Source organism: Schistocerca gregaria, chromosome 1 (assembly GCF_023897955.1).
Source record: "Schistocerca gregaria isolate iqSchGreg1 chromosome 1, iqSchGreg1.2, whole genome shotgun sequence".
NCBI classification, from domain to species: Eukaryota; Metazoa; Arthropoda; class Insecta; order Orthoptera; family Acrididae; genus Schistocerca; species Schistocerca gregaria.
Window position 1 is genome coordinate 805,377,535 of NC_064920.1, and position 12,121 is coordinate 805,389,655.

The window sequence follows — 12,121 nt, forward strand, 5'->3', positions numbered from 1 at the left end:
AGGTGCTGAGTTTTCATTTGTAATAGTGCAAAGCTCTGCATCTACATCTGTACTCTACAAACCACTTTGAAATGAATGGTAGAGAGTATGACCCATTGCATTAGTTATTAACACTTTCTCCCATTCCATTCGCGTTTGGATCATGAGAAGAATGATTGCTTAAATGCATCTGTGGGTGCCGTAATTAATCTAATCTTGTCTTGCTCACTCCCTTGAGAGTAATATGTACAAGTTTCTAATATATTCCTAGACTCATCATTTAAAATTGGCTTTAGAAACTTTCTAAGTAGGTTTTCGCAGGTTAGTTTTCATCTGTCTTCAATCTTCTAACACTTGTTTTTTCATCGTTTTCGTGACACTCTCCCATGGGTCAAACAAATCTGTGGCCATGTGTGTTGTCGTCCTTTGTATTCACTCAATATCACCAGTTAAGTCCAATTTGTTATAAGTTACACAAGTGATTTGTATGCAGTCTGCTTTGCAGACTGATGCATTTCCCTCCCATTTACCAATGGACTGCAGCTGCTTCACCTACAACTGAAACTATGTGATTATTCCATTCATATCCCTTCAAACTATTACACCAATATGTTTGCACGAGTGGATTGATTCCAACTTTGACTCACTGATGTTATAGTCATAGGATACTAAATTGTTTTCATTTTGTGAAGTGCACAATTCTGCATTTCTGAACATTTAAAGCAAGTTGTGGACTTTTGCGCCACTTCGAAATCTTATCGAAATCTGTATTTTTGCACAGCTTCTTTCAGATAGTACTTCATTTTAGATAACTGCAAAAAGTCTGAGGTTACTCTGGGGCACACCCAAAGTTACTTTTACATCTATCGATGACTCCCCATCCTAGAGAACTTGCTGCATCCCACCTACCAAAAATTTCTCAATCCACTCACAAATTGCACTTGCTACCTCTATGGTTTTTCTTACAAGTGATGATCTTACAAGTGTATGTGTGGTACTGAGTCAAATGTTTTTTGAAACTGAGGTATACTACATCTATCTGACTGCCTTGAACAATGTGAGAAAAGTGAGTGTTCAGTTTCACATGATCTCTATTTTTGGAATCCATCCTGGTGACATATACAGGAGTTGGACAAAAATATGGAAATACCAGAAACAGAACACATTATAATGCCTATATGACATGGAAAATGAAAGTGGATAGCAATCATGCAGCCTTCTCCCATAGTAGATCACAATGTTTCTAATATGGGTATCTGGCTACTGTAGTGGCCAGGGGAGATGCAACAATTCAAAAAATGGTTCAAATGGCTCTGAGCACTATGGGACTTAACATCTATGGTCATCAGTCCCCTAGAACTTAGAACTACTTAAACCTTACTAACCTAAGGACATCACACAACACCCAGGCAACAATTCATCCTTGAGCTAATGAAACCAGTCTTGGACAATGAAAGCTGTGTGTACAGGGCCCCTGTCATCATGGAACACAGCGTCGCCATTGGGAACAAATATTTCACCATGGTATGGGGCTGATCAACCAAAATGGCCACACAGTCCTTGGCCGTAATGCAACCATCCTAGGTAACTGTTATGCCCATGGAATATCATGACACGGCTGCTCAAATCATCGCCAAACCCCCGCCATGTTTAACTTTTGGGATGTAAACTCCACCAGAAGTTGGAAACAGTGTGAAAGAAGATTCATCTGACCATGATCTTCATTCACTGCTCCATAGGCCATTTTATGGCTTCAGTACCACGTTTTCCAGTTACGATCATTTGCATCGCTGATGTGTGGTTTTAGAATTGCAGCTAATCCTGCAGTTCCTAGATTGTGGAACTCCCTTCATATTGTTTTGGTGCTGACATGATTCGTGAGTTCGTCATTCAGTTCTGCAGTGACTTTTGCTGCTGTAGTCCTCTTATTTTTATCACAACCCTTTTTAGCCTAAGCCATACTTAACAATCAATGCTTCCGCCGTTTTGCAATACATGGCAGTAGCGGCAAGTAGGGTTCGCATGGTTGGTCATTTGTCTAATACAATAAGCTTAGGCATCTATAAACATAATGCCATAAAAATACTAGTCGATTTGAGATTGCGTCATAAGGTTATTCTCGATTAAGTAGATCATCTTACGTATCCATTTCTTGCCATTTGCGGGAAGTTTTAATTTTCTGCTTTAACATGAAGAAATCTGCAGCTGTGGCTCTTAAAATGCTGGGCAAGACCAATGGTGAGGGAACTTTTACTGGAAGAACGTTCAGAGAATGTTTTCAATGCCTTAAGAACGGCGATTTTGATGTCGAAGACCGGCCTGGCGGTTGAAGACATAACATTTACATAGCTACTGAAACAGACGACGACAGTCAGAGGACATCATTATCGAAAGCAAATGATGCGTTCAAGCCCAGCACTGAAACACAAACGGCCACAATACAGCGATAGGCACGTAAAGGTAATTTTGCAGCAGGTCAGTGCTCGACCCCACGTCACAAAACCGGTCAAAATATACGTGGAAACGTTGAAATGAGAAGTCCTATCCCTCCCGCCCTTTTCTCCATACGTTGCTCTCTCTGACTACCACCTTTTTCGATCAGTGAGATACAGTCTGGCTGACCAGCACTACCGATCAGATGAACATGTGCAAAATTGAATCAATTCATGGAACCCCACAAAGGATGCCCAGCTCCTCCGCCACAGGATTCGTATGCTATCCCAAAGATGGGATAATGTAGTGGCCAGCGATGGGCAATACTATTAATCATAAGTTGTGTTTGTAAGTTTTTACAATAAAGCCTCAGACTTCGAGGAAAAACGGCGGAAGTAAAGTTGTAGATCTAGTACAACCATTCGCTTGACGAGATCCGTACCCAAAGACTGGAAAGTTGCACAGATCACATCAATACTCAAGAAAGGTAGTGTAAAGGCAACAGTGATGAACCTAAAGGGAATTTTTATATTTTACGAAGTTGCCAAGACCGTTAATAGTTATAGTTCATTACTGATAACATGATGTAATATCTTTAAAATTTTATTTATTTTTTGTTTATTCCTTGGTAGCAAAGATGTGATGATTCTACGATAGCTGCTAAGCAAGAAGTCAATAAAGAAGTCTTAAGCAGGCAAAGTGGCGTGTGTTCTTGGTGATCTAAAATTAGACTAAATATCGTCAAGCAACATCTATTGGGAACTGCCGCAACTATTACGTTGCGTCAGTTATATTTGGTGACCTCGACTTGATAATAAAAAGATATGACGACAAACGGGAGCGTTTCCGAAGATCGCCAGGAAGCAAACAAGGTTAGCATCAAAATTCCGCCTTTTTTGAGTAAAAAAACCCGAAATTTGGTTCTATCAAGCAGAAGCACAGTTCAGCATTTGCAAAATTGCCACAGAAGAAACTAAATTTAACCACCTAGTGTCACAATGTGAACCAGAATACATCGAGAATATTTGGGACATTATTTGCAGCACAGATACGAATAAATATTCGTTGGCTAAGGAACGTCTACTGAATATTTTCAAAGAAAGTGAAGATAAGCGTGTTAAGAGATTAGTTACTGGAATTGATTTGGGAGACCAAAAACCTACTCACTTATTACACAAAATGCAAGCTTTGGCAAGTGCAGATGGGTCAGAAAAAGTCCTAAAGATACTTTGGCTAGAAAAACATCCGGATTCTATAAGGAACATTCTAATTCCCCGTGACGAGGGATTCGAGAAGGTGGCTATAATGGCTGATAGAATAACAGAAATAAATCACCGTAACGAATTGTTCGTCACAAAAAGTGGTGCTTGTAGCCAACATGATGTTTCGATAACCATGAGTGACTGGATGACAGGAATTTCGGGGCTAGAGCAACAAATGGCCGCGCTGTCAACTGGTTATCGAGGCAGGTCTCGTAACAGAAGCTGTGAGCGTCAGTGTAAAAGAAGTCGTAGTAAGTCCCGAAATAAATACAACCCCTAGGGCAAGTAATGTTATTACCACTTTCGCTTTGGGCAGAAGTGCAAGCCTGAAAAAATGCACACCTCCATGTAGGACTGAAAAGGGAAACGTGACCTAGCAGCTGAACTAGCGGCAAGTTCTGCTGCCCAAGTCCATTGCCGCAAAACCCTCTTATTTGTAACCGACAAAAAAACAGAATTGCAATTTTTAGTCGACACTGGTGTAGGGAAGCAGCCTACTCACGCCGTATAAAATCCACAGCAGTCTTTCCATTGTGTGCCAGCCAGTCCGCTGTCACTAGCTCTGACGTCATAAATGTTGCGCAATACTTTAAAAATCAAGTAAATAACCTGAAACATTTCTAGCATGTCAGGAGCAATACTAAACCAATATGTGTTGAATATCAGTTCAATAACTTTAACCATTTTCGAAATTTGGACGTTTTTCTGTAAAAATCATTGGCACAACAGAAAAGAGCTAGAAACTTAAAAATTCATATTTAGATTCCGTTTGCATAATAATTTAGTAGAAACAGTAAAATTTTAGTTGAAATTCATGATCTTCTGGTTTTTGTCTTAAAAATTAAGGAAGCAAGATAGATTAAGTAGGTGAATAAATAAAGTTAGGATCTTTAAATTTAAGTAGATGGGAGATACGCTATAATCATAAAGATGTGACAAGTATCAACTGAATAACTATAAAACTATAGCGATAGCATATCTCCAAAGGGCAAGTTCAGAGCTCTTCTACTGCGTATAGTGTAATTAAATTAATTCTCTCGCCCAAAATATTGAGCTTGGCCACGTCATACTTTTATTATGATTACTTACCTGTGTGCTGATTGCACGTTTAAATTGAGAGCTTCATCGGCCATCAGCAAAGGAAGCAATGATTTATTTAATAACTTAAAGTGGTGCATTACTAGCCCATACTGCGTATGTCGTATTTTCACGTGTCGCCGCGGGACAGACATTCTACCATTATTTAGCGTGGCGTTTGATGAACATTATCATCAAATTATGGCGAGCATACACTTAAGCATTTAATTTGAACAGTTATAGTTGCATCAGCGCATTAGACTCTGAACTGCTCTGGTAGTTGGATTGTGTGGATTCTTTTGGTCTGTGAATTTCAGAATATATTGAACATTTTAGAAAGAATCGTTTTTGATTATGAATCCCAGACAATTTCCTAATTCCTCAGAGCTATAAATTGTAGCTATAAGTGTATTTCTCAGTTGAAGTGGGCACTAGGAATTCTAATTACAGTCTTCGCGTTTTGTTAATCACTTTCTGGTTGCCAATATTGTAGTTAGAGAGCCAGTGTTGAGAACGGCAAACAACAGCATTAATTAAATCGTAGGAACATTTCAATAACAATAAATTCCATACACCGCCCCTCATATGGTGCATCGTTGGGAAAGACATTCCACATCATTTTTCAAATGGTTCAAATGGCTCTGAGCACTATGCGACTTAACATCTGTGGTCATCAGTCGCCTAGAACTTAGAACTAATTAAACCTAACAAACCTAAGGACATCACACACATCCATGCCCGAGGCAGGATTCGAACCTGCGACCGTAGCAGTCGCGCGGTTCCGGACTGAGCGTTTAGAACCGCGAGACCACCGCGGCCGGCACATCATTTTTCATTCAACAATTATTCTATATGCCGCCCCACATATGGTGCATCGGCCGGGAAATAGGAACGGAAAGGAAAGTGAGTTTTTCATTCAACAACTATTCCATACGCCGCCCCACATATGGTGCATCGGCCGGGAAATAGAAACGGAAAGGAAAGTGAGTAAAAGTGAAAGTGTTTTATAAATATTCGGATTCGGAAGTGAAATGCGACACGCAACTGAGTAATAGAACAATGATAGTGTTACGTGTGCATGTGGACGACGCAACTGGATTAACAGCGCATCTGTATTGACTGAGTCTAGCGGCGCTGCCGGCATCGCGAGAAGCCAGTTTCGCCACACCGCAGCAACCGGAGCCGCGCCTGCAGTTGCGGGCCACGCAAACACAGCAGCCGTCGAAGTGCCGGATGCAGTTCAACGCGCCGCGTCGCATCAGTAATCCTGGTACGCCGCGCCGGCGACGCCATACGTCGTGCAGAAGGGACTAAGTTAAGTGAAAACCTGTTAAAAATTTTACTAACTTGCACTAAAAGACTGTCGGCGAAGGAACCGCCAAAAGAAACTGAGGTTAAACTTAAATCAGAACCTATGTCTGTTGAGGGAACTGTAATTCCAGACAACGGTTCAGATCTAAATATGTACGTAAATAGTATTGTTAAGGTGAAATATGAAGTATTGTCTCCTGACAGTAGTTTGAAAAGGGGCAATGATTCAATAATAGAGACCCCTGTAGTAAAGCAGAAATCAGAAATTAATTTATTGGATGATAGTTTCTCTGATGAGTTAAAAATGAAACAGTCATCAGAGGTGGTAGAGTTTAAACAGAAGAAGTTAGATATGACTGATCAAACAGAAGTTTCATTTAGTGATGATTCTGGTGTTGGAGCTAGTTTTTCGTCATCTGGGTGTGATAAACAACCAGCTAGTGAGCAACCCAAAGATACTGGGGCTATTGATTTAAATGTAATATTACAAGCAATAGCTGCCAGTAATGCAAAAATGTCAGCCAGTAATGCTAGAATGACAGCTGAATTAAAGTCTGAAATTGTGGCCAGCCAAACTAATTTTAATAAACGGTTTGAGGCAATGGATAATATCTTCCAGGCTGGTTGCAGTAAGTTGAAAGAGGATCTGGATAGTTTAAATTATAAAATTGATTACAACCATGAGGATATTAAGAAAAAGGTTGCTCAACAGTTATCTGAGATGTATAAAACAGTAAAATCCGAAATTGCTGAGGTTCGCAAAGAGTTCCAAATGGAAGATGCGAAGCTGGAGCACAAGTTAACAGAAAAGATCGAGGCGGAATCTGAACTGTGCTCAAATAGGTTTAAGGATGTTAATATAAAAGTAAACGTATGTCAAGCAGAAGTAGATTCAATCAAAACTGATACTACTCATACTGTGCAAAGAGTAAATAATGTTGAAATGAGAGTAGAAAATATTAGTACTAACATCGCTAACATTGAGAGTAAAGAAGCTTCAGTAACTTCTGGTAATGGTAATATGCAACAAGTTGTAGCTGCAAACGCCGCTTTTATCGGGTGTCGGCAGTACTTGCGGTTCGATCCAGATAAAAATATCCACCCGCTAGATTTCTGGAACGATTTTGAAGACGTGATTCCACCAACTTGGTCTGAACGAGAGAAAATATCATTTATTAGAAGCCATTTAGCAGGTGACGCCATGCGTTGGTCAGCTGATGTTATGTTGAAGTGTAAAACATTAACGGAATTTAAAACAGCTTTCATTAATGAGTATTGGTCTAGTAATAAGCAAAATGAAGTGTTGAGAGAATTTTGGAGTGGAAAACGCTTCAATGCAGGCAAGGAATCTATTAGTTTGCTAGGTCATGGATCTCACGTTTGTCACATTTGGCCGAAAAGCTAAAACCTGAAATGATAATACTAGGTCTTGAAGCCAAACTGCCATGGTATTGGCAAACTAGAATTATATTTGCCCCTAGAGACAATTTGGATCGTTTCATTGAATATTTGGAACGTGTAGAGCGTGTGGCTGCCAATGAGGAGCAAGCACGTAATAACAGAAATGGTAATAACACTAGCAGTAATTTTAAGAATGAGCAGAATGGCAATGTAAACATCAGAACACTAGGTGTTCGCCATCCTAAGAGGGGTAGGAATTGGAGAAATAATTATTAGAACCAACAATGGCATCCAAATGATAGTAATTTTGTTCCGAACAAAATTATGCAGGTAAGCAACAGTGCGGAAAGCAATGCTGTGCCAGTTAACTATAATGGAAATAAAGGAAACAGTAGTAGGCCGAGGCAGGACAACTAGTTCCCGTCTATGAGGACACTGGCGCTCATCATGCGGTTACTTTTCCTAAGCCAGTAATTACAGTGATTGGTAAGACAGATCAGAATACTCAGACTGAACATGTGGATGAGGGGTCGGTAGCATCTAAGGATGCAGCAGAAATATTAGATGACTCATAGTATTTGATAGATACGGTGTTAAAGACGCTTTATAAGTGGGAAGAGAAAGAGAAGGAGCAGCAGCGTAACGGTAGGGAAAAGCTACAAAATACTGAATTGTCAGGTGAAGAAGCAGAAGAAATTCATGCTTATATTTACGATGAGGATGATGTGCTCTTATCTAAAGTGCCTGTGCAGGATGTTGATACTGTACTAATAGATTTAGGACTGGAGGTAAGTGAGAATGTAGAGGATAGCCTGTTGGGGGTCGATGAACCCAGTAGCTGTGACCAGTTGTCATTTGAGAAGGAACCCGACGATAATGGTGAAAGTGGTTTAGAAGTAACTAGTGTTATGCCCAGTCTGGAGACGCAGAATCGGTCAGACTACAGTAATTTGGGTCATGTTCAGCAAACTAAATGTAATGAAGTCGTGCGGTGTTTAGATTTGAAATTAATAGACCGACTGGAAAAGGTAGCTGAAAATGTAATTGAGGAAACACCTACACACATCTACATCTGCATTCCGCAAGCCACCTGACGGTGTGTGGCGGAGGGTACCCTGAGTACCTCTATCGGTTCTCCCTTCTATTCCAGTCTCGTATTGTACGTGGAAAGAAGGATTGTCGGTATGCTTCTGTGTGGGCTCTAATCTCTCTGATTTTATCCTCATGGTCTCTTCGCGAGATATACGTAGGAGGGAGCAATATACTGCTTGACTCATCGGTCAAGGTATGTTCTCGGAGCTTTAACAAAAGCCCGTACCGAGCTACTGAGCGTCTCTCATGCAGAGTCTTCCACTGGAGTTTATCTATCATCTCCGTAACGCTTTCGCGATTACTAAATGATCCTGTAACGAAGCGCGCTGCTCTCCGTTGGATCTTCTCTATCTCTTCTATCAACCCTATCTGGTGCGGATCCCACACTGCTGAGCAGTATTCAAGCAGTGGTCGAACAAGCGTACTGTAACCTACTTCCTTTGTTGTCGGATTGCATTTCCTTAGGATTCTTCCAATGAATCTCAGTCTGGCATCTGCTTTACCGACGATCAACTTTATATGATCATTCCATTTTAAATCACTCCTAATGCGTACTCCCAGATAATTAATGGAATTAACTGCTTCCAGTTGCTGACCTGCTATTTTGTAGCTAAATGATAAGGGACCTATCTTTCTATGTATTCGCATCACATTACACTTGTCTACATTGAGATTCAATTGCCATTCCGTGCACCATGCGTCAATTCGCTGCAGATCCTCCTGCATTTCAGTACAATTTTCCATTGTTGCAACCTCTCGATACACCACAGCATCATCTGCAAAAAGCCTCAGTGAACTTCCGATGTCATCCACCAGGTCATTTATGTATATTGTGAATAGCAACGGTCCTATGACACTCCCCTGCGGCACACCTGAAATCACTCTTACTTCGGAAGACTTCTCTCCATTGAGAATGACATGCTGCGTTCTGTTATCTAGGAACTCCTCAATCCAATCACACAATTGATCTGATAGTCCGTACGCTCTTACTTTGTTCATTAAACGACTGTGGGGAACTGTGTCAAACGCCTTGCGGAAGTCAAGAAACACGGCATCTACCTGTGAACTCGTGTCTAAGGCCCTCTGAGTCTCGTGGACGAATAGCGCGAGCTGAGTTTCACACGACCGTCTTTTTCGAAACCCATGCTGATTCCTACAGAGTAGATTTCTAGTCTCCAGAAAAGACATTATACTCGAACATAATACGTGTTCCAAAATTCTACAACTGATCGACGTTAGAGATATAGGTCTATAGTTCTGCACATCTGTTCGACGTCCCTTCTTGAAAACGGGGATGACCTGTGCCCTTTTCCAATCCTTTGGAACGCTTCGCTCTTCTAGATACCTACGGTACACCGCTGCAAGAAGGGGGGCAAGTTCCTTCGCGTACTCTGTGTAAAATCGAACTGGTATCCCATCAGGACCAGCTGCCTTTCCTCTTTTGAGCCATTTTAATTGTTTCTCTATCCCTCTGTCGTCTATTTCGATATCTACCATTTTGTCAACTGTGCGACAATCTAGAGAAGGAAGCACAGTGCAGTCTTCCTCTGTGAAACAGCTTTGGAAGAAGACATTTAGTATTTCGGCCTTTAGTCTGTCATCCTCTGTTTCAGTACCATTTTGGTCACAGAGTGTCTGGACATTTTGTTTTGATCCACCTACCGCTTTGACATAGGACTAAAATTTCTTAGGATTTTCTGCCAAGTCAGTGCATAGAACTTTACTTTCGAATTCATTGAAAGCCTCTCGCATAGCCCTCCTCACACTACATTTCGCTTCGCGTAATTTTTGTTTGTGTGCAAGGCTTTGGCTATGTTTATGTTTGCTGTGAAGTTCCCTTTGCTTCCTCAGCAGTTTTCTAACTCGGTTGTTGTACCACGGTGGCTCTTTTCCATCTCTTACGATCTTGCTTGGCAAGTACTCATCTAACGCATATTGTACGATGGTTTTGAACTTTGTCCACTGATCCTCAACCATATCTGTACTTGAGACAAAACTTTTGTGTTGAGCCGACAGGTACTCTGTAATCTGATTTTTGTCACTTTTGCTAAACAGAAAAATCTTCCTACCTTTTTTTAATATTTCTATTTACGGCTGAAATCATCGATGCAGTAACCGCTTTATGATCGCTGATTCCCTGTTCTGCATTAACTAATTCAAATAGTTCGGGTCTGTTTGTCACCAGAAGATCTAATATGTTATCGCCACGAGTCGGTTCTCTGTTTAACTGCTCAAGGTAGTTTTCAGATAAAGCACTTAAAAATATTTCACTGGTTTCTTTGTTCCTGCCACCCGTTATGAACGTTTGAGTCTCCCAGTCTATATCCGGCAAATTAGAATCTCCACCCAGAACTATAACATGATGGGGAAATCTACTCGAAATATTTTCCAAATTATTCTTCAGGTGCTGAGCCACAACAGCTGCTGAGCTCGGGGGCCTATAGAGACATACAATTACCATGCCTGAGCCTGCTTTAACCGTGACCTTTACCCAAATCATTTCACAATTCGAATCTCCGTCAATTTCCTTCGATACTATTGCACTTCTTATCGCTATAAACACGCCTCCCCCTTCACTGTCCAGCCTGTCTCTACGGTATACATTCCAATCTGAGTTTAGGATTTATTTACTGTTTACATGTGGTTTCAGCCAACTTTCTGTCCCTAGGACTATATGGGCGTTGTGACCTAAATGTAATGAAGACAGATGTCGATCACTATAGTTGGAGACAAATCCAAAAGGAACTATTGGATGACTTTGAGGAACCACCTGTACAGACTAGAATTAGCCACCCTATAATAATATTGAATATGTTGGGTATCAATGTACGTTGTCTACTAGACAGTGGAAGTGAGGTGAGTGCGACATCTCAGTCCTTCTTTGATGCATTACCTGGTAAAGACAAGCTTACAGTAATGAGGTTATCAGGACTAAGAATAATTGGTGCTACTGGAAAGGTGTCAAAAACGGTAAAGCAAGAAGCTTTGCTACCCTTTTACATTAATGGTAATTTAATTGATCACCCATGCTTAATTGTAAATAATCTCAGTATTGAGGTTTTAATTGGCATAGGTTTCTTGTCGAAATATCAGTGTGTTGTTGACTTTGAAAGAAGCCAGTTAAAAATAGTCTTGCCGATAACCGGAGTAATTACAGTATCTTTTATTGATAAACATGTAGTAACTAATGATGAAACTTGGGAGCTGCATATACGACTTCTGATAAGTAGGAGATATTGGGACGAAGATGTTAATCTTAGTAAATACCAAAGACCTTTCAGGATCATAGGAAAAACCACATGCCAATGCGTATTGGCTAGAGTACCCTAAAAGTAAAAAGATATTAGGTCTCAGGAACGTGATCGACCTAAAGAAGTTCATAGGTAGTGAATGCATTCTGTAGGGAGGAGGTTGTTCTGTAACCTCTATACAGTGTGGCAGCTGTGCAGTCCCAGCTGTGTGGGATCTTCTTTCCTTTTCAGGTCTCACTCATTCTTCATCTTTCCTACCCACCAAAATTTCGGCTATTACTCTCAAATACTAAAATCTTCCGGTATGACTATCAA